Below are 21,410 nucleotides of genomic sequence, written 5' to 3'. Positions count from 1 at the left end.
TTGGAGTTCATTAAATATCCTATTTGTGTAAAATCATATCTTCCGTCAAATTAGGAAGCTTTCAGCCATTGTATCATCACATACTGTGTCACTTTTTCCTCTCCCACTGGGACTCCTAGTCTGCATTATCAGTAAGTTTGATGATGTCTTACAAGCCTTTTATGCTGTTTTTTTTTTTTTTTGTCTCCATTAGTTTTTCTCTCTGCTCCTCAGACTGGATATCTGCAATTGATCTCTCTTATATATATACACTTTTGCTTTCCCTAAATCTCTTGTTGAAATTCTCTAGTGATTTTTTTTTATATAAAAAATAGTTCAAAGCTCTCCAACTATTTTTAACTTGCCTTCTTGATTTGGTATTTATTGATTGCTATAAGCTTTGACTTTTTTCAAGACTTAAGCAAAATCAATTCAGATTTTTTTTGTTTACTTTTACTATGTTTGTAGAGAGAAAAACTATACAATCATCTTGTACCTTTTATACTTTTCAACTCCAGAATTTTTGTTTGGTTCCTTTTTTATAGTTTCTCTCTTTATTGATATCTATCATTCTTGAGGCATTATTTGCATAATGTCCTTTAGTTTTGTCCATAGTTCCCTTTACCTCTTTGACTATAAGACAGTAGAGTTTTTTTCTAGTAAGTCCAATGTCTATACTTCCACAGAGACAATTTTGGTTAATTTTCCTATGAGTGGAGCATACATTTTTTTTTTTACATTTTTCATTATTTTTTGTTGAAACCTGAACATTTAAAATTTTAGACTTGTTAATTCTGGAAATTAGATTCCTCTGCCACCTTGAAATTTTTTGTTGTTGCTTTCTCTGCTTTTATTTGGTTGGTTTTTTAGTGAGTTTTGTAATCTATGTTTGTAAAGAATGTATTCATTGATATGTGTGGTCTGCAGTCTTTCTTCTTTTGGTTAGGTGATGTTGCGTGATGTCTTTGGATGCTTATCAATGAAAACAGAACCCAAAATTCTCTTAGTCTTTGCACACCAGCTCTTTGTTGCAACACTCCTTTATCCTTAGCTGGCCAGTTACCGACCTTGCTCAGTCTTTACTTCCTCTTTGTGCAGAGCCTAAAGATCAGTCTGAGGTAACAGTTTAGAGTCGTCTCAGGTTCTTTGGTTTGTTTAACAAAAATTTTTCTCTGGGCATGCACATAAATTTCTATATTCCCTAATATTCATGTGAGATTTTCAATGCCATAATTCTTCAAAGACACTTTCTTCACAAATTTTCCTCTCAGGCTTCTAGCAGTTTGTTATTGTTCCTCAGGTTGTAATCATTTGCTCTATGCAGCAGTGGGTTCTTCATTTGCCTTCCACATTTTCTGAGAAATGCCCTCTGTGTAGCCACTTTTCTGCCCTGAGGAAGTTCTGGATCAGGTGAAGCAGAGGCCAGTGCTTTTGTCAGTCCTATAGGTAGGCATTAGACTAAAACAAATACAAATATCTATTTGAGAATAAGTTCGACTTTGCTTCCTCTGGAGCCAGGGACCAGAATGACATATTGGAATACCGGTTGTCATTTCAAGACCATTTTGGAGCCAGGAGAGAGGTTAGGACAAAGGCAAGTAAAAACACTTCAAAGCTCCCCAACTATTTTTAAGTTGCCTTCTTGATTAGGCTTTTACTTGGTTGCTATAAGCCTTTAGTGGCTCAGTGGTAATGAATTTGCCTACAATTACAGGAAAGGCAGGTTTGACCCCCTGGGTTGGGAAGATCCCCCGGTGAAGGAAATGACAACCCACTTCACATTCTTGCCCAGGAAATCCCATGGACAGAGAAGCCTGGTGGGCTATGGTCCATGAGGCTGCAAAAGGGTCAGACATGACTTAGTGACTAAACATCAAAACTAAGCATTTGACCTTTTTTTTTTTTTTTAATTAAGAGTTAAACACACACACACTAAATTTGACACTTTCATTCACTTTTACTGCATTTGTATAAGGACAACCTCTTGAAACTACCACTACACCGTATTCAATGACATCAAACACAAACCATTTGGATACATTTTGCAGTAAAAATATATCTAATACTATTAGAATGAAACTAATAAATTTGGTAATATTTATGAGAGGTGTGTGTGTGTGTTTCTGCTTATGTGTGTTTTGTTGTTTTTGTTCAGTCACTCAGCTGTGTCTAACTCTGTGGAACCCCATGGACTGCAGACTGCAGCACACTAGTCTTTCCTGTCCTTCACCATCTCCTGGAGCTTGCTCAAGCTCATGTCCACTAAGTTAGTGATTCCATCCAACCATCTTGTCCTTTGTCGTACTCTTCTCCTGCCTTCAATCTTTCCCATCATAAGGGTCATTTTTAATGAGTCAGCTCTTTCCATCAGGTGGCCAAAGTATTGAGCTTCAGCTTCAGCATCAGTCCTTCTGTTTCAGGAAGGACTTCTGTTTCCAGGGCCCAAATGGGGCTCTTGGCTAACACTCAGAAATGAATTGGCTGAGGAGATACATGTGTTGACAAAGCAAGAGATTTTATTGGGAAGGGGTGCCCAGGTGGAGAGCAGTAGGGCAAGGGAACCCAGGAGAACTGCTCTGCCACGTGGCTCCCAGTCTTGAGATTTACAGCGATGGGATTAATTTTGGGGTTGTCACTGACCAATCATTCTGACTCAGAGTCCTTCCTTGTTGTGCATGCATTGCTCAGCCAAGATGGCTGCCAGTGAGAATGATTCAGGGAGGTGGTCAGACATGTGGTGTCTCCTTTTGACCTTCCCCAAACTCTTCCAGTTGGTGGTCATTTATTAGTTCCATGTTCCTTACCAGGACCTCCTGTCATAAAACAATTCATGCAAATGGCTACTCTGGTATCTGGGAAGGGTAGGTCATTTCAGTCAGTGAGCTTCCCCAAACAACTGTCCCTGAGAGACTTCTTGGGAACTGGGACAGAGGTATCTTTCTTCTGTAACTTCTTCCTGATGTTCATGCATGTAGTTCTGCCTAGCAGAGTAAAAGTCTCTCTCTACCTGATCTAGGTTGAGGTATTCTGTATCTGAAACTGGATTCCATCCTTGTAGTAACAGCAATTTAGTCTAAAACTCTCGGACCCTGTCAGAGAAGAAACAGGGGCCAAACAGTACACTTTACAAGATGGTTATCACTGGTCCCCAGCAAAGGAAGGCAAAATTTGGGGTAAGGCAACAGGGTGGTGTTCCAGGAATCTTGTGCTCATCCTAAAGTTAACATCTTCCACCTGGGTGGGGTTCCCAGTTCCATAGAAGAACTCAAAGATATTGTTATGGGTCTTCCTTGAGAAAGAACCAGATCTTGCCCTAAGGCTGTACCACCCTTTGATTGTTTCTCCTCTGTTTTTATATCCCCTCCCTTCTCTTATCAGCAACTGTTTGGATCTGCCCTTTGAAATCTAAGGAATATTAGTTCAGTCAGTTCAGTCACTCAGTCATGTCCAACTCTTTGTGACCCTATGAATGCAGCATGCCAGCCCTCCCTGTCCATCATGAACTACCAGAGATCACCCAAACTCATGTCCATCGAGAGGGATGATGCCATCTCATCCTCTGTTGTCCTCTTCTCTTCATGCCCCCAATCTCTCCCAGCATCAGACTTTTCCCAATGAGTCAACTCTTCCCATTAGGTGGCCAAAGTATTGGAGTTTCAGCTTTAGCATCAGTCCTTCCAAAGAACACCCAGGACTGATCTCCTTCGAAATGGACTGGTTAGATCTCCTTGCAGTCCAAGGGACTCTCAAGACTCTTCTATAACTTCACAGTTCAAAGGCATCAATTCTTCAGAGCTCAGCTTTCTTCACCGTCCAAATCTCGCATCCATAGATGACCTCTGGAAAAACCATAGCCTCGACTAGATGGATTGTTGGCAAAGTAATGTCTCTGCTTTTGAATATGCTATCTAGATTGGTTGTAACTTTCCTTCCAAGAAGTGTCTTTTACTTTCATGGCTACAATCACCATCTGCAGGTATTTTGGAGCCCAAATAAGTCTAACACTGTTTCCCCATCTATTTCCCATGAAGGGATGGGACCGGATGCCATGATCTTCGTTTTCTGAATGTGGCGCTTTAAGCCAACTTTTCACTCTCCACATTCATGTTCATCAAGAGGCTTTTTAGTTCCTCTTCACTTTCTGCCATAAGGGTGGTGTCATCTGCATATCTGAAGTTATTGATAATTCTCCCGGCAGTCTTGATTCCAGCTTGTACTTCTTCCAGCCCTGCATTTCTCATGCTGTACTCTGCATATAAGTTAATTAAGCAGGGTGACAATATACAACCTTGACATACTCGGTTTCCTATTTGGAACCAGTCTGTTGTTCCATATCCAGTTCTAACGGTTGCTTCCTGACCTGCATATAGGTTTCTCAAGAGGCAGGTCAGGTGGTCTGATATTCCCATCTCTTTCAGAATTTTCCACAGTGTATTGTGATCCACACAGTCAAAGCCTTTGGCATAGTCAGTATAGCAGAAATAGATGTATTTCTGGAACTCTCTTTCTTTTTCCATGATCCAGCACATGTTGGCAATTTGGTCTGTGGTTCCTCAGCCTTTTGTAAAACCAGCTTGAACATCAGGAAGTTCACGGTTCATGTATTGCTGAAGCCTGGCTTGGAGAATTTTGAGCATTACTTTACTAGTGTGTGAGATGAGTACAATTGTGCAGTAGTTTGAGCATTCTTTGGCATTGCCTTTTTTTGAGATTGGAATGAAAACTGACCTTTTCCAGTGCTGTGGCCACTGCTGAGTTTTCCAAATTTGCTGGCATATTGAGTGCAGCACTTTTAGAGCATCATCTTTCAAAATTTGAAAGAGCTCAACTGGAATTCCATCACCTCCACTAGCTTTGTTTGTAGTGATGCTTTCTAAGTCCCACTTGACTTCACATTCCAGGATGTGTGACTCTAGGTGAGTAATCACACCATCGTAATTATCTTGGTCATGAAGATCTTTTGTACAGTTCTTTTGTGTATTCTTGCCACCTCTTCTTAATGCAGAGTTCCAAAGAATAGCAAGAAGAGATAAGAAAGGCTTCCTCAGCGATCAATGCAAAGAAATAGAGGAAAGCAACAGAATGGGAAAGACTAGAGATTGCTTCAAGCAAATCAGAGATACCAAAGGAACATTTCATGCAAAGATGGGCACAATAAAGGACAGAAATGGTATGGACCTAACAGAAGCAGAAGATATTAAGAAGAGGTGGCAAGAATACACAGAAGAACTGTGCAGCTTCACGACCCAGGTAATCACGATGGTGTAATCACTTACCTAGAGCCAGACATCCTGGAATGTGAAGTCAAGTGGGCCTTAGAAAGCATCACTATGAACAAAGCTAGTGGAGGTGATGGAATTCCAGTTGAGCTCTTTCAAATCCTGGAGGATGATGCTGTGAAAGTTCTGCACTCAATATGCCAGCAAATGGAAAACTCAGCAGTGGCCAATGACTAGAAAAATTCAGTTTTCATTCCAATCTCAAAGAAAAGCAATGCCAAAGAATGCTCAAACTACCACACAATTCTACTCATCTCACACACTAGTAAAGTAATGCTCAAAATTCTCCAAGCCAGGCTTCAGCAATACAGGAAGTGTGAACTTCCTCATGTTTTAGCTGGTGTTAGAAAAGGCAGAGGGACCACAGATCAAATTGCCAACATCTGCTGGATCATGGAAAAAGCAAGAGAGTTCCAGGAAAACATCTATTTCTGCTATACTGACTATGCCAAAGGCTTTGACTGTGTGGATCACAATACACTGTGGAAAATTCTGAAAGAGATGGGAATACCAGACCACCTGACCTGCCTCTTGAGAAACCTATATGCAGGTCAGGAAGCAACCGTTAGAACTGGACATGGAACAACAGACTGGTTCCAAATAGGAAACCAAGTACGTCAAGGCTGTATATTGTCACCCTGCTTATTTAACTTCTATGCAGAGTACATCATGAGAAACCCTGGGCTGGAAGAAGCACAAGCTGGAATCAAGATTGACGGGAGAAATATCAATAACCTCAGATATGCAGATGACACCACCCTTATGGCAGAAAGTGAAGAGGAACTAAAAAGCCTCTTGATGAACATGAATGTGGAGAGTGAAAAAGTTGGCTTAAAGCGCCACATTCAGAAAACGAAGATCATGGCATCCGGTCCCATCCCTTCATGGGAAATAGATGGGGAAACAGTGTCAGACTTTATTTTTGGGAGCTGGAAAATTACTATAGATGCTGATTGCAACCATGAAATTAAAAGATGCTTACTCCTTGGGAGGAAAGTTATGACCAACCTAGATAGCATATTGAAAACCAGAGACGTTACTTTGCCAACAAAGGTCCATCTAGTCAAGGTTATGGTTTTTCCAGTGGTCGTGTATGGATGTGAAAGTTGGACTGTGAAGAATGCTGAGCACCGAAGAACTGAGGCTTTTGAACTGCGGTATTGGAGAAGACTCTTGAGAGTCCCTTGGACTGCAAGGAGATCCAACCAATCCATTCTAAAGGAGATCCGTCCTTGGTGTTCTTTGGAAGGACTGATGCTAAAGCTGAAACTCCAATACTTTGGCCACCTCATGCAAAGAGTTGACTTATTGGAAAAGATTCTGATGCTGGGAGGGATTGGGGGCAGGAGGAGAAGGGGATGATAGAGGATGAGATCGCTAGATGGCATCACCGAGTCGATGGACAGGAGTTTGGGTGAACTCTGGCAGTTGATGGACAGGGAGGCCTGGCGTGCTGCAATTTCATGGGGTCGCAGAGTCAGACATGACTGAGCGACTGAACTGACCTCAACTGAACTGTTTGTAAACAGTTTTGAACAGTGTAATTAGTTAACTTACAAAAGACGGAGCATATATTCAACACCCCTTCTCCAGTACTTCACATTAATTTTTTTCACACTGAAGCAGGTTGGTTATTCAAATCAGTTGTTGTATTGCTCCCTTGTTTCCAATAAAATTCTACAGATCACAAGAATATAGATGATAAGAATGTCATTTTAAACCACTATTTGTATTCATACTAAAAGGCAGGGGATAAGAAGGAAATTTTAAATAACTGTACTCCACCCATTACAAAACTCAAATTGATTTGACTTCAGGGTGAGGGCTAAAACATATGCAATGTGTTAAAAAAGCACAAATCTACACTATTGTTCAACACACTGTTATCATTACTACTACACCATTTTCTCTTCAGACTTGCATGCACAAAGTTTTAAGAAAATGATTGCAATCGATCTTTTAATAACCTAAGTGCAGTTCTTTTAAAGTCTAGTATCTATGGCTGAGGGAGTTTTAGTCATTCTTTGCCTCAGTTTTCCTATGCAAACAGATAACAGTTTTATCTATATCATAAATTCAGCCTCTCAACCCTCACCCCCGGTAATATCCTGACCTTCAAAACAGTAGTAAAGAAGAAAGAGAAGCCAGAATGTAATAATTTGCTAACCTCCTGACTTGAACATTACAAACCCAGATGTTCTGATACTTTTATTTAATTGTAAGTCTGGGTAAGATTTATTGTGAGTACTGCTTTCTGTGAAAAGAAAAAGAGGAAAGAGGAGAAAAGGAGAACAGTAACTTAAAGCACAAAAATGAATTAGTAACAAATTAGCAGTTTTACTTCTATTTTCCAAGTGAATGCTTTAGCTGACAAACTACACATGTTTCTTCTCTTTGAAAAAAAAATTTAAGTGACATATAATTTACAATATTGTGTTAGTTTCAGGTATACAATAAGGTGATTCAGACATATATATATATATATATATATATATATATATCTGAATATATATATTCCTTTTCAGATTCTTTTCCATTATATGTTACACAGTAGGTCCTTTGTAGTAAATGATATCATTCTGAGAAAGTCATTTCCTAGGCAGGTTGATTGGGAGTCTAGGGGTCCCCAAGGAGAGAGGGGTCTGGAATTCTCAAGGAGAAATAAAGGACAAACTTTTTTTCTTTCTCCACATTCCTTAGGATTATATAACAATAATGTATCCTGTCTAAGGACAGTCTTTGGATTCAACCTTCTGTTATCTTAAAATTATGGGAGTAGACCTGGTCTTTACAAGGATGTATCTTGCCTGAGGACAGTGTTATCTTAAAATGTAAATTATGGGAGTAGGTCTGATGAGGTCTTTACACCCTCCAGACATTCTTTGGATTATATAACCTCATTGTTAACACTAGCAAGCGGGTACTCTTTCTGCCCCCTTCTGATGCCTATGCCAGAAGCTTTCTCTATCTCCTTTATACTTTAATAAAACTTTATTACACAAAAGCTCTGAGCAATCAAGCCTCGTCTCTGGCCCCGGATTGAATTCTTCTCCTCCAGGGGCCAAGAATCCCGGTGTCTTCGCGTGATTCAACAACAACCTTTCAATTCTACATACACCATTCTGGAGCTTGCCTTTCATTATTGTTGTTCTGGCTATACCTCATAGCACTGTGGGATCTTAGTTCTCTGGACCAGAGATTGAACCATGTCCTCTGCATTGGAAGCACAGATTCTTAACCACTGGACCATCAGGAAGTCCATGATTATCTATTTTATTTAGAGTAGTGTGTATCTGTCAATCCTGAACTCCTAATTTATCCCCCTGCCCCTGCTAACCCCTTTGGTAATCATCAGCCTGTTTTCAGTATCTGAGCCTATTTTTGTTCTGTAAGTAAGTTCATTTGTACCATTATTTTAGATTTTGCATACAAGTGACATCAAACATTTGACTTAATATGACATCATATGTCTGACTTAATATAATAATCTCTAGGTCCATGTTGTTGCAAGTAACATTATTTCATTTGTTTTATGGCTAACAAAACACTCATTTTTATATATAATTAGAGACTTTTTAAATGATAAAATATATTTTAGTAATGTATACTATTTTCAATAATAAAAGTATATTTTATTAAAGAACAGTGTAAAGCAATATACATCATCTTTGTCATAGGTCTTATTTATTGTGCCTGAGCATAGTGCTTTCTGAATCTTAAGAGCAATGAATTGAACCCTCCACCCCCATTATCTGGTATGGTCAGTAGACCAAGTAAAAGATGTAAAGTTATTTGAGAATAAAACATTATTTTTCACTTTCAAAAAGTGACTGCAATTTGTGTAAGGTACTAAGTGTTAAAGGGATCTGGCACATTAAAACAATCTAACAAAAACAAAACAATTCCAGTCCTAAATATTTTGTATGAATGCCTCTGGACGCTTCAGAGGTGCTGCAGAAACCAACATAGTCCAAGAGTTATTTTTTCCTCTACTTTTGGGTCATCACTAGTTACCTTGAGCTATTTTTCAAATAGTCTCTTAGGGCTTAAATATAGGAAAAAAGAGCTTGTTCTTTATATTTAGAATAAAATATATATGGAATTTAGAAAGATGGTAACAATAACCCTGTGTACAAGACAGCAAAAGAGACACTGAAGTATAGAACAGTCTTATGGACTCTGTTGGAGAGGGAGAGGGTGGGAAGATTTGGGAGAATGGCATTGAAACATGTATAATATCATGTATGAAACGAGTTGCCAGTCCAGGTTCGATGCACGATACTGGGTGCTTGGGGCTGGTGCACTGGGACGACCCAGAGGATGGTATGGGGAGGGAGGAGGGAGGAGGGTTCAGGATGGGGAACACATGTATACCTGTGGCGAATCCATTTCTATATTTGGCAAAACTAATACAATATTGTAAAGTTTAAAAATAAAATAAAAAAATAAATTAAAAAAAAAAAGAATAAAATGCCCAATGACAATTCTAAAATCACAAACATTCTGATTGGCAGATTCAAATACTTCAATATTTGAATGACCTGTAGCATATATATGTAAATGCTATGCTATGCTAAGTCACTTCGGTCGTGTCCGACTCTGTGTGACCCCATAGATGGCAGCCCACAAGGCTCCTCCGTCCCTGAGATTCTCCAGGCAAGAACACCGGAGTGGGTGGCCATTTCCTTCTCCAATGCATGAAAGTGAAAAGAGAAATTGAAGTCGCTCAGTCGTGTCTGAATCTTAGCGATCCCATGGACTGCAGCCCACCAGGCTCCTCCGTCCATGGGATTTTTCAGCAAGAGTACTGGAGTGGGGTGCCATTGCCTTCTCCATATATGTAAATAGATATACCTAAATATGTCTGAAAATGTATGTATGTTTAAACAAACATATATATATACTAGCATAGAATTTGTTTCCACCTGTGTCCAACTCTTTGCAACCCCATGGGCTGCAACACAACAGGCTTCCCTGTCCCTCACCATCTCCTAGAGTTTGCCCAAGTTCATGTTCATTGCATCCGTGATGCTGTCCAGGCATCTCATCCTTTGATGCCCTATTCTCCTTCTACCCACAATCTTCCACAGCATCCAGGACTTTTACAACAAGTCATGTTTGCATTAGATGACCAAATCACCGGAGCTTCAGCTTCAGCATCAGTTCTTCGAGTGAATTCTCAGGGTTGATCTCCCATAAGATTGATTGGTTTGATCTTGCTGTTCAAGGGACTTTCCGGTGTCTTCCAGCACGACAATTCAAAGGCATCAATTTGTTGATGTTCTGGCTTCCGTAAGGTCCAGCTCTCACAACTGGACGTGACCACTGGGAAGACCATAGCCTGGACTATACAGACTTTGTCAGCAGAGTAATGTCTGCTTTTCAACACAGAATCTAGGTTTTTCATTGCTTTCCTGCCAAGAAGCAATCATCTTATGATCTCATGGCTGCAGTCACCATCTGCAGTGATTTTAGAGCACAGGAAGAGGAAATCTATCACTACTTCCACCTTTTCCCCTTCTATTTGCTGTGCAGTAATGGGCCCAGATGCGATGATCTTAGTTTCTTAAATACTTAGTCTTAAGCTGGCTCGGCTACTCCTCTCTGTCACGCTCATCAAGAGGCTCTTGAATTCTGTCAAGAGAATGCACTAGACATAGCAAATACCCTTTTTGAACAACACAAGAGATGACTTTGCACATTGATATCACCAAATGATCAATACCAAAATCAAACTGATACATTCTTTGTAGCTGAAGATGGAGAAACAGTGAGCACAAACAAGGGCTGGAGCTGACTGTGGCTCAGAAGATCAGCTGTTCATAGAAAAATTCAGGCTTAAACTAAAGAAAACTGGGGAAAATACTAGGTCGGTCAGGCATGACTTAAATCAAATCCTGTATGAATTCGCAACAGAGGTAATAAATAGATTCAAGGGATTAGATCTACTTAACTGTGTGCCTGAAGAACTATGGACAGAGGTTTGTAATACTGTACAGGAGGCAGAAAACAAAACTATCCCAAGGAAAAAGAAAAGCAAGAAGGCAAAGTGGTGATCTGAGGAGGCTTTACAAACATCAGAAGAATGGAGACGTGAAAAGCAAGTGAAAGAGGGAAAGGTAAATCCAATTAAATGCAGAGTTTCAAAGAATAGCTAGCAGAGACAAGAAGGCCTTCTTCAATGAACAGGTTTTAATAATAAAAGAAACAACAAAAGGGGAAAGACTAGAGATCTCTTCAGGAAAATTGGAAACATCAAGGGACCATTATATCCAAAGATGGGCACAATGAAGCATAAAAACCTAGTAGACACTGAAGAGATAAAGATGGGAAAATTACATGGAAAAACTGTATTAAAAAGATCTTAATGAACCAGATTACTATGATGGTGTGGTTAGTGACCTAGAGCCAGACATTCTGGAGTTCAAGTGGGCCTTCAGAAGCACTGCTGTTAACAAAGCTAGTAGATGTAATGAACTTCCAGAAGAACAATTCAAACCCCTAAAGGATGATGCCAACAAGGTTTTACATTCCTTATGTCAGCAGCTCTGGAAGACCCAGCAGTGGCCACAGGACTGGAAAAGGTCAATATTCATCACAATTGCCAAGAAGGATAGTACCAAAGAATGTGCCAGCCATCAGACAGTTGCTCTCATCTCCCATGCTAGTAAGGTCATGCTTAAAATCCTGCATGCAAGGCTTCAGCATTATGTGAACCAAGAACTTCCAGATGTCCAAGCTGGGTTTAGAAAAGGAAGAGGAACTAGAGATCAAACTGCCCCATTCACTGGATTATAGAGAAAGTAAAACATCTTTCTCTATAATCAGATGTCAGAAAAATAAATGTCAGAAAAACATCAATCTCTTTTTCATCAACTATACTAAAGCCTTTGACTGTGTGGATCATTACAAACTGTGTAAAGTGCTTAGAGAGATGGGAATATCAGACCATCTTACCTGTCTCCTGAGAAACCTGAATGTGGTTCAAGAAACAGCAGTGAGAACCCTGTGTGGGAAACTGACTGGTTCAAGACTGAGAAAGGAGTACCACACGGCTGTCTGCGGTCACCCTGTCTGTTCAACCTACATGCTGAAGACATCACAGAAATGCTGGGTGGGCTGAGTTACAAGCTGGAACACAGTATTATATACACATAAATATTACCATCTTCCTTCCCAGAGACACATGCTATGTGTTTTATTATATTTAAATTTTATATGGGTTAATCTTATATTTTAACAAATACATTAACACTCTAAGTCTTCTAGAACTGTTAAGAAAGTTCTAGGACCCACATCAGATTTTCCAACCTGGGGTCTGGGAAAGGTACTGAGAACCCCAGAGAATTTGACTTTGGAGGCCAGTGGGATTTGATTCCAGAACTTCCACTGGACTGGGGAAATAGACTCTTGCAGGGCACAAAGGAAATCTTGTGCACACCAGAAGCCAGAAGAAAAGAACAGCATCCCCACAAGAGATTGTGCCAGACTTGCCTGTGAGTAACCAAAAATCTCTGGTGGAGGCATGGGTCGACAGTGGCCTGCTGCAGCGTCAGGGGCACTGAATACAGCAGTGCATGCACAACTCCTTTTGAAAGAAATCACCATTATCTTCATTACTCTTACTATAGTTTGGCCTCAGGCCAAGCAACGTGGAAAGAACAAAGAAGCCCAAATCAAGAGAACATTGGATTAAAGACTGATTAAACATGATCCCGCCCGTAAGAACAAGACCCAGTTTCCCCCAAAATCAGTCTCTCCCATCGGGAAGCTTCCACAAGCCTCTTATCCTTATCCCTCAGAGGGCAGACAGAATGAAAACCACAGTCACAGAAAACTAACCAAACTGATCACATGGACCACAGCCTTGTCTAACTCAATGAAACTATGAGCCATGTAGAGCCACCCAAGATGGACGGGTCATAGTGGAGAGTTCAACAAAATGTGGTTCGCTGGAGAAAGGAATGGCAAACCAGTATTCTTGCCTTGAGAACCCCATGAACAATATGGAAAGGCAAAAAGACATGGCATTGAAAGATGAACTTCCAAGGACAGTAGGTACACAATATGCTACTGGAGATGAGTGGAGCAATAACTCCAGAAAGAATGAAGAGAAACAGTCAAAGAGAAGAAAAAAAAGTGCCCAGCTGTGGAGGTGACTGATGATGGAAATAAAGTCAGATACTGCAAAGAACAACATTGCAAAGGAACCTGGAATATTTGTCCCATGAATCAAGGTAAATTGGAAGTGGTCAAACAGGAAATGGAAAGAGTGAACATCGACATTTTAGGAATCAGTGAACTAAAATGGACTGGAATGGACGAATTTAATTCAGATGACCATTATATCTACTACTGTGAGCAAGAATCCCTCAGAAGAAATGGAGTAGCCTTCATAGTCAACAAGAGTCCAAAATGCAGTACTGAGGTGCAATCTCAAAAATGACAGAATGATCTCTGTTCCTTTCCAAGGCAAGCCACTCAATATCACAGTTATCCAAGTCTATGCCCCAATCAGTAATGCTGAGAAAGCTGAAATTGAACAGTTCTATGAAGATCTACAAGACCTTCTAGAACTAACACCCAAAAAAGTGGTCCTTTTCATCATTGGAGACTGGAATGCAAAAGTAGGAAGTCAAGAGATACCTAGAGTAACAGGCAAATATAGCCTTGGAGTACAAAATGAAGCAGGGCAAAGGTAACAGAGTTTTGCAAAAAGAATGCACTGGTCATAGCAAACACCCTCTTCTAACAACACAAGAGATGACTCTACATATGGACATCACCAGAACGTCAATACCAAAAGCAGACTGATTTTAGTCTTTGCAGCCAAAGATGGAGAAGCTCTATACTGTTAGCAAAAACAGGAAAAGGAGCTAAATGTGGATCAGCTCATGAACTCTTTTTTCACAAAATGCAGACATAAATTGAAGGGAGGGAAAACCACTAGGCCATTCAGTTATGACCTAAATCAAATCCCTCACAAGTATACAGTGGAAGTGACAAATAGATTCAAGAGACCAGATCTGAGAGTGACTGAAGAAATATGGATAGAGGTTTGGGACATTGTACAGGAGGCGGTGATCAAGACCATCCCCATGAAAAATAAATGCAAAAAGGCAAAATGGTTGCAAAAAGGCAAAAAAAAAAAAAAAAAAAAAAGGGCATTTTTAAAAATGCAGAAATGCCTCTGAGGAGGCCTTAGAAATAGCTGAGAAAAGAAGAGAAACAAAAGGCAAAGGAGAAAAGGAAAGCAATGCCCATTTGAATGCAGAGTTCCAAGGAATAGAAAGGAGAGATAAGAAAGCATTCCTCAGTGAGCAATGCAAAGAAATAGAGGAGATAATAGAATGGGAAAGAACTAGAGAACTCTTCAATAACATTAGAGATACCAAGGGATCATTTCAGGCAAAGATGGGCAAAATAAATGACAGAAATGGTATGGACCTAACAGAAGCAGAAGATATTAAGAAGAGGTGGCAAGAATACACAAAAGAACTACACAAAAAGATCTTCATGACCCAGATAACTACAATGGTGTGAGCACTCACCTAGAGCCAGACATCTTGGAGTGTGAAGTCAAGTGGGCCTTAGGAAGCATCACTAGGAACAAAGCTAGTGGAGATAATGGGATTCCAGCTGAGCTATTCCAAATGCTAAAAGATGATGCTGTGAAAGTGCTGCACTCAATATGTAAGCAAAATTGGAAACTCAGCAGTGGCCAAAGGACTGGGAAATGTCAGTTTTCCTTCCAATTCCCAAAGAAAGGCAATGCCAAAAATGTTCATACTACCACACAATTGCACTCATTTCACATGCTAGCAAAGTAATACTCAAAATTCTCCAAGAAGGCTTCAACAGAACGTGAACTGTGAACTTCCAGATGTTCAAGCTGGATTTAGAAAAGGCAGAGGAACTAGAGAGCAAATTGCCAACATCTGCTGGATCATAGAAAAAGCAAGAGAGTTCCAGAAAAACATTTACTTCTGCTTTATTGACTACACCAAACCCTTTGACTCTGTGGATCACAAAAAACTGTGGAAAATTCTTAAAAGACATGGGATTACCAGACCACCTTACCTGCCTCCAGAGAAATTTGTATGCAGGAAAAACAACATTTAGAACCAGACATTGAACAACAGGCTGGTTCGATACTGGGCAAGGAGTACATCAAGGCTGCCTATTGTCCCTCTGCTTATATAACTAAAGGAAATCAGTCCTGAATATTAATTGCAAGGACTGATGCTGAAGCTAAAACTCCAAAACTTTGGCCACCTGATGCAAAGAACCGACTCATTTGAAAAGACCCTGATGCTTGGAAAGACTGAAGCCAGGAGAAGGGGACGACAGAGGATGAGACAGCTGGATGGCATCACCGACTCAATGGACCTGAGTTTGAGTAAACTGTAGGAGTTGGTGATGGACAGGGAGGCCTGGCATGCTGCAGTCCATGGGGTCCCAAAGAGTCTGATATGACTGAGCGAGTGAACTGAACTGAACTGATGCAGAGTACATCATGCAAAATGCCGAGCTTGCTAAAGCAAAAGCTGGAATCAAGATCACCAGGAGAGATATCAATAAGCTCAGATATGCAGATGACATCACCCTTATGGCAGAAAGTGAAAAGGAACTAAACAGCCTCTTGATGAAAGTGAAAGAAGAGAGTAAAAATGCTGGCTTAAAGTGTAACATTCAAAAAACGAAGATCATCATATCTGGTCCCTTCACTTCATGGCAAATAGTTGGGGAAGGAATGGAAACAGTGACAGACTATTTTCTTGGGCTCCAAAATCACTGCAGATGGTAACTGCAGCCATGAAATTAAAAGAAGCTTGTTCCTTGGAAGAAAAGCTACGATTCAACCTAGACAGCATATTCAAAAGCAGAGACATTAGTTTGCCAACAAAGGTCATTCTAGTCAATGCTATTGTTTTTCTAGTAGGCATGCATGGATGTGAGAATTGGGACCATAAAGATAGCTGAGTGCCAAAGAATTGATGATTTTGAACTGTGGTGTTTGAGAAAACTCTTGAGAGTCCCTTGGACTGCAAGGAGATCGGACCAGTCAATGCTAAAGCAAATGAATCTTGCATATTTATTGGAAGGACTGATGCTGAAGCTTCAGCTCCAATACTTTGGCCACCCCATGTGAAGAACTGACTCACTAAACAATACCCTGATGCTGTGACAGATTGAAGATAGAAAGGGTGGACAGAGGATGAGGTGGTTGGATGGCATCACCAAGGCGATGGACATGGGTTTGAGCAATCTCTGAGAGGTGGTGATGGATAGGAAAGCCTTGTGCACTGCAGTCCATGGGGTCTCAAAGAGTTGGACACCGCTGAGCAACTGAACTCTAGGTCTTGTCCAATACAGCTTAGACTTTTTACATTTATTCATCATCACTCCATGGTGTCCAACTCTTTGAAACCCCATGGACTTTAGCCCATCAGGCTCCTCCATCCATGGACTTCTCCAGGGAAGAATACTGGAGTGGGTAACCGTTCCTTTTTCCAGGGGATCCAACCCAGGGATGGAACATGGGTCTCCCACATTGCAGGCAGATTCTTTATAGTCTGAGCCACTAGGGAAGCCCAATCTAAGATTAAGAAGTTGAATGGCTATACTTTTTAATCCTGTTTTCCATCTTCTTTGGGTTACAATGTGACATAATTTCCCTTATGATGAGTTGTTTTTTTTTTTTTTCACTCCAATCTCTTATCTAGGCCTTAATTAACTGAAGATTTTTATAGAGGAAAAATTACTATTTGTACTTTGCAAGCTTAGTCCTTTAAAGCCATCACATTTTGTTTCTTCAAAATCCTTGGCCATGAACAACCAGTGTATTTGAAGCCAGGGGTTGAATAAAACATAATTTGAGGTGGGGAAATATACAAGTGGACCACATCAATTCATGATTTCTTATATCCAAACTATTTATCTACCTACACCAATATTAATCCTCCCTTTAACTGTGAAACTGCTTTGTGATAGGAATGGGAAGGAAGGGAGATGGCATAAATTGAAGCGAGGTTGAACTGTTTTCAGCTCTTGTTTAAGTGCAGACTTAAGAGCAACATATTGGTACTTTCAGCCAAAATTTCCACTAGCCATCACATTTGTGGTAAAGAGACAAATAGCTTTAAAATTATTGAATTAGAAAATGTGTTTTTCACGATCATAACCAGAGAAGGCAGTGGCACCCCACTCCAGTACTCTTGCCTGTTAAATCCCATGGATGGGGGAGCCTGGTGGGCTGCAGTCCATGGGGTCACTAAGAGTCAGACATGACTGAGCAACTTCACTTTCACTTTTCACTTTCATGCATTGGAGGAGGAAATGGCAACCCACTCCAGTGTTCTTGCCTGGAGAATCCCAGGGAAGGGGGAGCCTGGTGGGCTACCGTCTGTGGGGTCACACAGAGTTGGACGCGACAGAAGCTACTTAGCAGCAGTAGCAGCAGCAGCAACTAATATATAGTGAAATACAGATCCTGGCTAAGGAGCTAAACTATTTTAATGGATTTTAGTGACAGTGTCTACTTCTTACAAGTTTAAACTAAGAAATGGGAAAGATGCTTTTTCAACAAACATATCTGTACTTCAATAAAATCATTTCTAATTCTGACCCTTGATTGTTATGTTTATTTTCATTTTATTAGTAAATTGTTCTTTATAATCCTTATCAAGATTATATTTTCTTAAATCATCAAATTTTATATTAATGTGTTCCAAAAATAAAATGTTGAATAATGAATCGAATTTTTAATATCATTATAGGTTTTCAGTATGTGTTAAACTTATATATACTTTATGAAAATTTTTAATATGAATAGACTATAATGAATAACGCTAAAATCAAGTGCATTATATAATTTTAAATTATACCCTATCATATTTATTTACCTTTATTCTTTTGTGATATAAGCTCCCCAGCTGATTTTTAACTAAACATTAAGGAACATATTTGTAGTTTTGCAGTATAATCATGCATACAATTTTAGTACACATTTCAACCATTTATAAATGTTTATAAAAATGCACATTTCCACTTCTGATGTTACACCCTTTTAACTGCTTGAGAGCAAAGAGTATGTCTTTTTTAAATTTGCCAACTGAAGGTGTATCCCCTGGTGGGTGGCCAAAGATATTATGGATGAATGAACATTTCTCAAACCTTATTAATAAGAAAATGGGGAGCTGAAACTTCCACTCCCACCACGGTAAGGAGGGGTCCCTCCCACCATGGTCTGTCAACAGAGACTGCTTGGAGAGCCCAGACACTACCTCCACCTAGCAGGAACAGAGCAAGGGATTTCAATAGAGAGCCGGAGATGCAAATCGCGAAGAGGTGGGAGCCCTGCTCTCACAGGCGGGACAAAAGGTCAGAACCAGCACCGAAGCAAATCAAAACTCAGACCAGAGGAAAGGATGGAAAACTATCTATGTTCAGCTGAGGCGAACAGGCGTTCTCTCAGAATGACATCCCGGCCAGGAACTTTAAAAATAACATTGACAGATCTGCCTACAGAGAGAAAAAAATCTCAATTTATAAAGAGAAAGCCATAATTAACAAAGTTAAACGCTGAGAGACTCGTCGTCGGACATTAAGGTCCAAATAGTTAACTCACATGAGGAATCATAGGATCTTCCACATCCTCAAATCCAAAAAACCATCTAATTTTCAGTTCTTGACTCCTCAATCTGAGAGAAAATTAGTAACCAAAACGCACCGGTCCCCACCGCGCCGCCCCCCGGGGCGCAGGCTCGCTCTCCCCCAAACTCAGCCGCGGCCGGAGCCGGCACGGACACCGCAGCCCCCCGACGCCGCCGGCGCCCCTTTCCTCACCCTTCCGAGGCTGCCCCCGCTCCGGAACCAGACCGCGGCGCGGGGCGCGGTCCCGGCGGCGGCTGGGGGCTGGAGATGCCGCAGCCTGAGGCCCGGGGCCGGGAGCGCGGGGTGCGGGCCGGTAGCGCGGCTCCTTGGGGCCCCGGAGTGCGGCTTTCGGGGACAGGGAGCCGGGAGGGCGCGTCCGGGAGAGGCTTAACATGGAGCCTCAGAAGGAACGCCTATAATTCGCGCAGGGCCCACCGTGTCCCGCCGCCAGCGCCGCCGCGCCGGACCTTCGCCGCGCGAGGACAAGGGGCCGGGCGCGGGCGGGCGGTGTGTGGTCCCCACACCGCGGAGCCGCCCGTCGCCGCCGCCCGCCAGCCCGCGCGGCAGGGGCCAGCCGCCCGCGCGCTCCCCGAACGCTCTCCTGGGTTGAGGCCGGCGCTGCCCCGCCGCGTGGGACAGGAGGGCGGCCCGCCAGGGCGACAGAGCTCGTCTTCAAGAACTGTTAAATGCTCTCAGATATAATTTTGCATGAAAGTGTTAAAACAATATAAAAGTGAAAGTCGCACACTCGTGTCCGACTCTTTGCTACCCCATGGACTATACAGTTGATGGAATTCTCCAGGTCAGAGCAATGGAGCCTTTCCCTTCTCCAGCGGATCTTCCCAACCCAGGGATGGAACCCAGGTCTCCCGCAATGCGGGCGGATTCTTTACTGTCTGAACCACCAGGGGAAGCCCTGGTGGACAAGATTATTTATAACATTTTGAATGAAAAGTGCTTTTGATCAGTTTCATAAGGAGGAAAACAAATCACAGTGATAAGCTCCACTGTTCTCTAAAATACAGATATTTGCTGGAAAGCAGATGTTCACAGGTTAGTGGCACGGAATGAGCCTCTCAGAGAAGATTCTTTTAGAGACCTGGGTTACTAGAATGATTGGAGTAGAATGGTTAAGAGGCTTCTCTGAAAGAGAAACCCTCTCTGCCATATTTCAAATAACTGTAGAAAGAAGAAACGAGCATTTCATTTTTTTTTTATTTTTAAAATTAAAAAAAATTTCAGGTATACACGTGCTCCCCATCCTGAACCCTCCTCCCTCCCCCTCCCCATACCATCCCCCTGGGCCGTCCCAGCGCACCAGCCCCAAGCATCCAGCATCATGCACTGATCCTGGACTGGCATGAAACGAGCATTTCAAAGTGCATATTCTTCTAGGAAATTCAAAATGCATTCTAAGAATGGGCTAGTTACTTCATTTTTGCACGAGAAGAAAATTAATTTTCTTTTAATAATAGAATCACTGAACAGCCATGCCTAAAAATAATAACAACCAGCATTTCAAATCTTTTTAGTGTCCCTAGGCAGAAGGCTCAGAGAAGGCAATGGCACCCCACTCCAGTACTCTTGCCTGGAAAATCCCATGGACGGAGGAGCCTGGTGGGCTGCAGTCCATGGGGTCGCTACGAGTCAGACAGGACTGAGCAACTTCACTTTCACTTTTCACTTTCATGCATTAGAGAAGGAAATGGCAATCCACTCCAGTATTCTTGCCTGGACAATCTCAGAGACCGGGGAGCCTGGTGCGCTGCCCTCTATGGGGTCGCAGAGAGTCAGACACAACTGAAGCGACTTAGCAGTAGCAGTAGCAGCAGGCAGAAGGCTACTGACAAGCAAATGGAACTCGGTAATTAATAAGCATTTTGTTCTGGTCAGACTGTATGTTGAATAAAGTCCATCTTTCATTTACTCATATTTATTTAGCCCCTAATCTTTGTCAGGCTGAATGCTAGTTACTAATAAGGAATAAATAAGGTATATACAGTATAGTGAGAAGACAGATATATATAAATAATTATACAAATAAATGCAAAATATCTGAACAGTGTGACAGATGACAGTCATAAGCCGTCATGAAAATTGAACAAATAAGCAATAAGATATATTGATTTACTTAGTCAAAGGTGTCAGAACTATCCCTGTAAAATCTGATAGCTTAGTATGTTTCATTTCTTAAATATGTTAATAGCTATGTTTATTTGCCTGTTAATTTGTTGGTTATTCATCACTCCAAGTACATCTGAGAAATGAAGATAATCTGAAATATCATGCTAGAGATACACTTCACTGATGGAGTTCAGACATGTGAGAGACATGCAAACTGTCATCTTGGTAGACACCTATGTTCATAAAATACATTTTGATCTCCAAAAAAGCATTTTGTATTTTTCAAGATAATAATGATTCTAAATGCAATGTCATTCAAATGTATCTTCAGGCTAAATCTTTAAAAGTATACACAGGACTCCTGGGAGGCAG

General features: G+C 41.1%; 1 long non-coding RNA gene across 1 annotated transcript; it reads right to left on the bottom strand.

Moving 5' to 3' along the window:
* Positions 1–1,133: 1,133 nt before the first annotated feature.
* On the bottom strand, positions 1,134–18,533 carry LOC133227551 (uncharacterized). The gene is made up of 2 exons (XR_009729862.1): positions 6,816–18,533; positions 1,134–2,792 (listed from the first exon to the last, which is right to left on the bottom strand). It is a non-coding gene; the product is annotated as an uncharacterized LOC133227551 (long non-coding RNA).
* Positions 18,534–21,410: the final 2,877 nt, after the last annotated feature.

Source organism: Bos javanicus, chromosome 16 (assembly GCF_032452875.1).
Source record: "Bos javanicus breed banteng chromosome 16, ARS-OSU_banteng_1.0, whole genome shotgun sequence".
In the NCBI taxonomy this organism is placed as follows: domain Eukaryota; kingdom Metazoa; phylum Chordata; class Mammalia; order Artiodactyla; family Bovidae; genus Bos; species Bos javanicus.
This window is presented reverse-complemented; position numbering and strand designations above follow the sequence as displayed.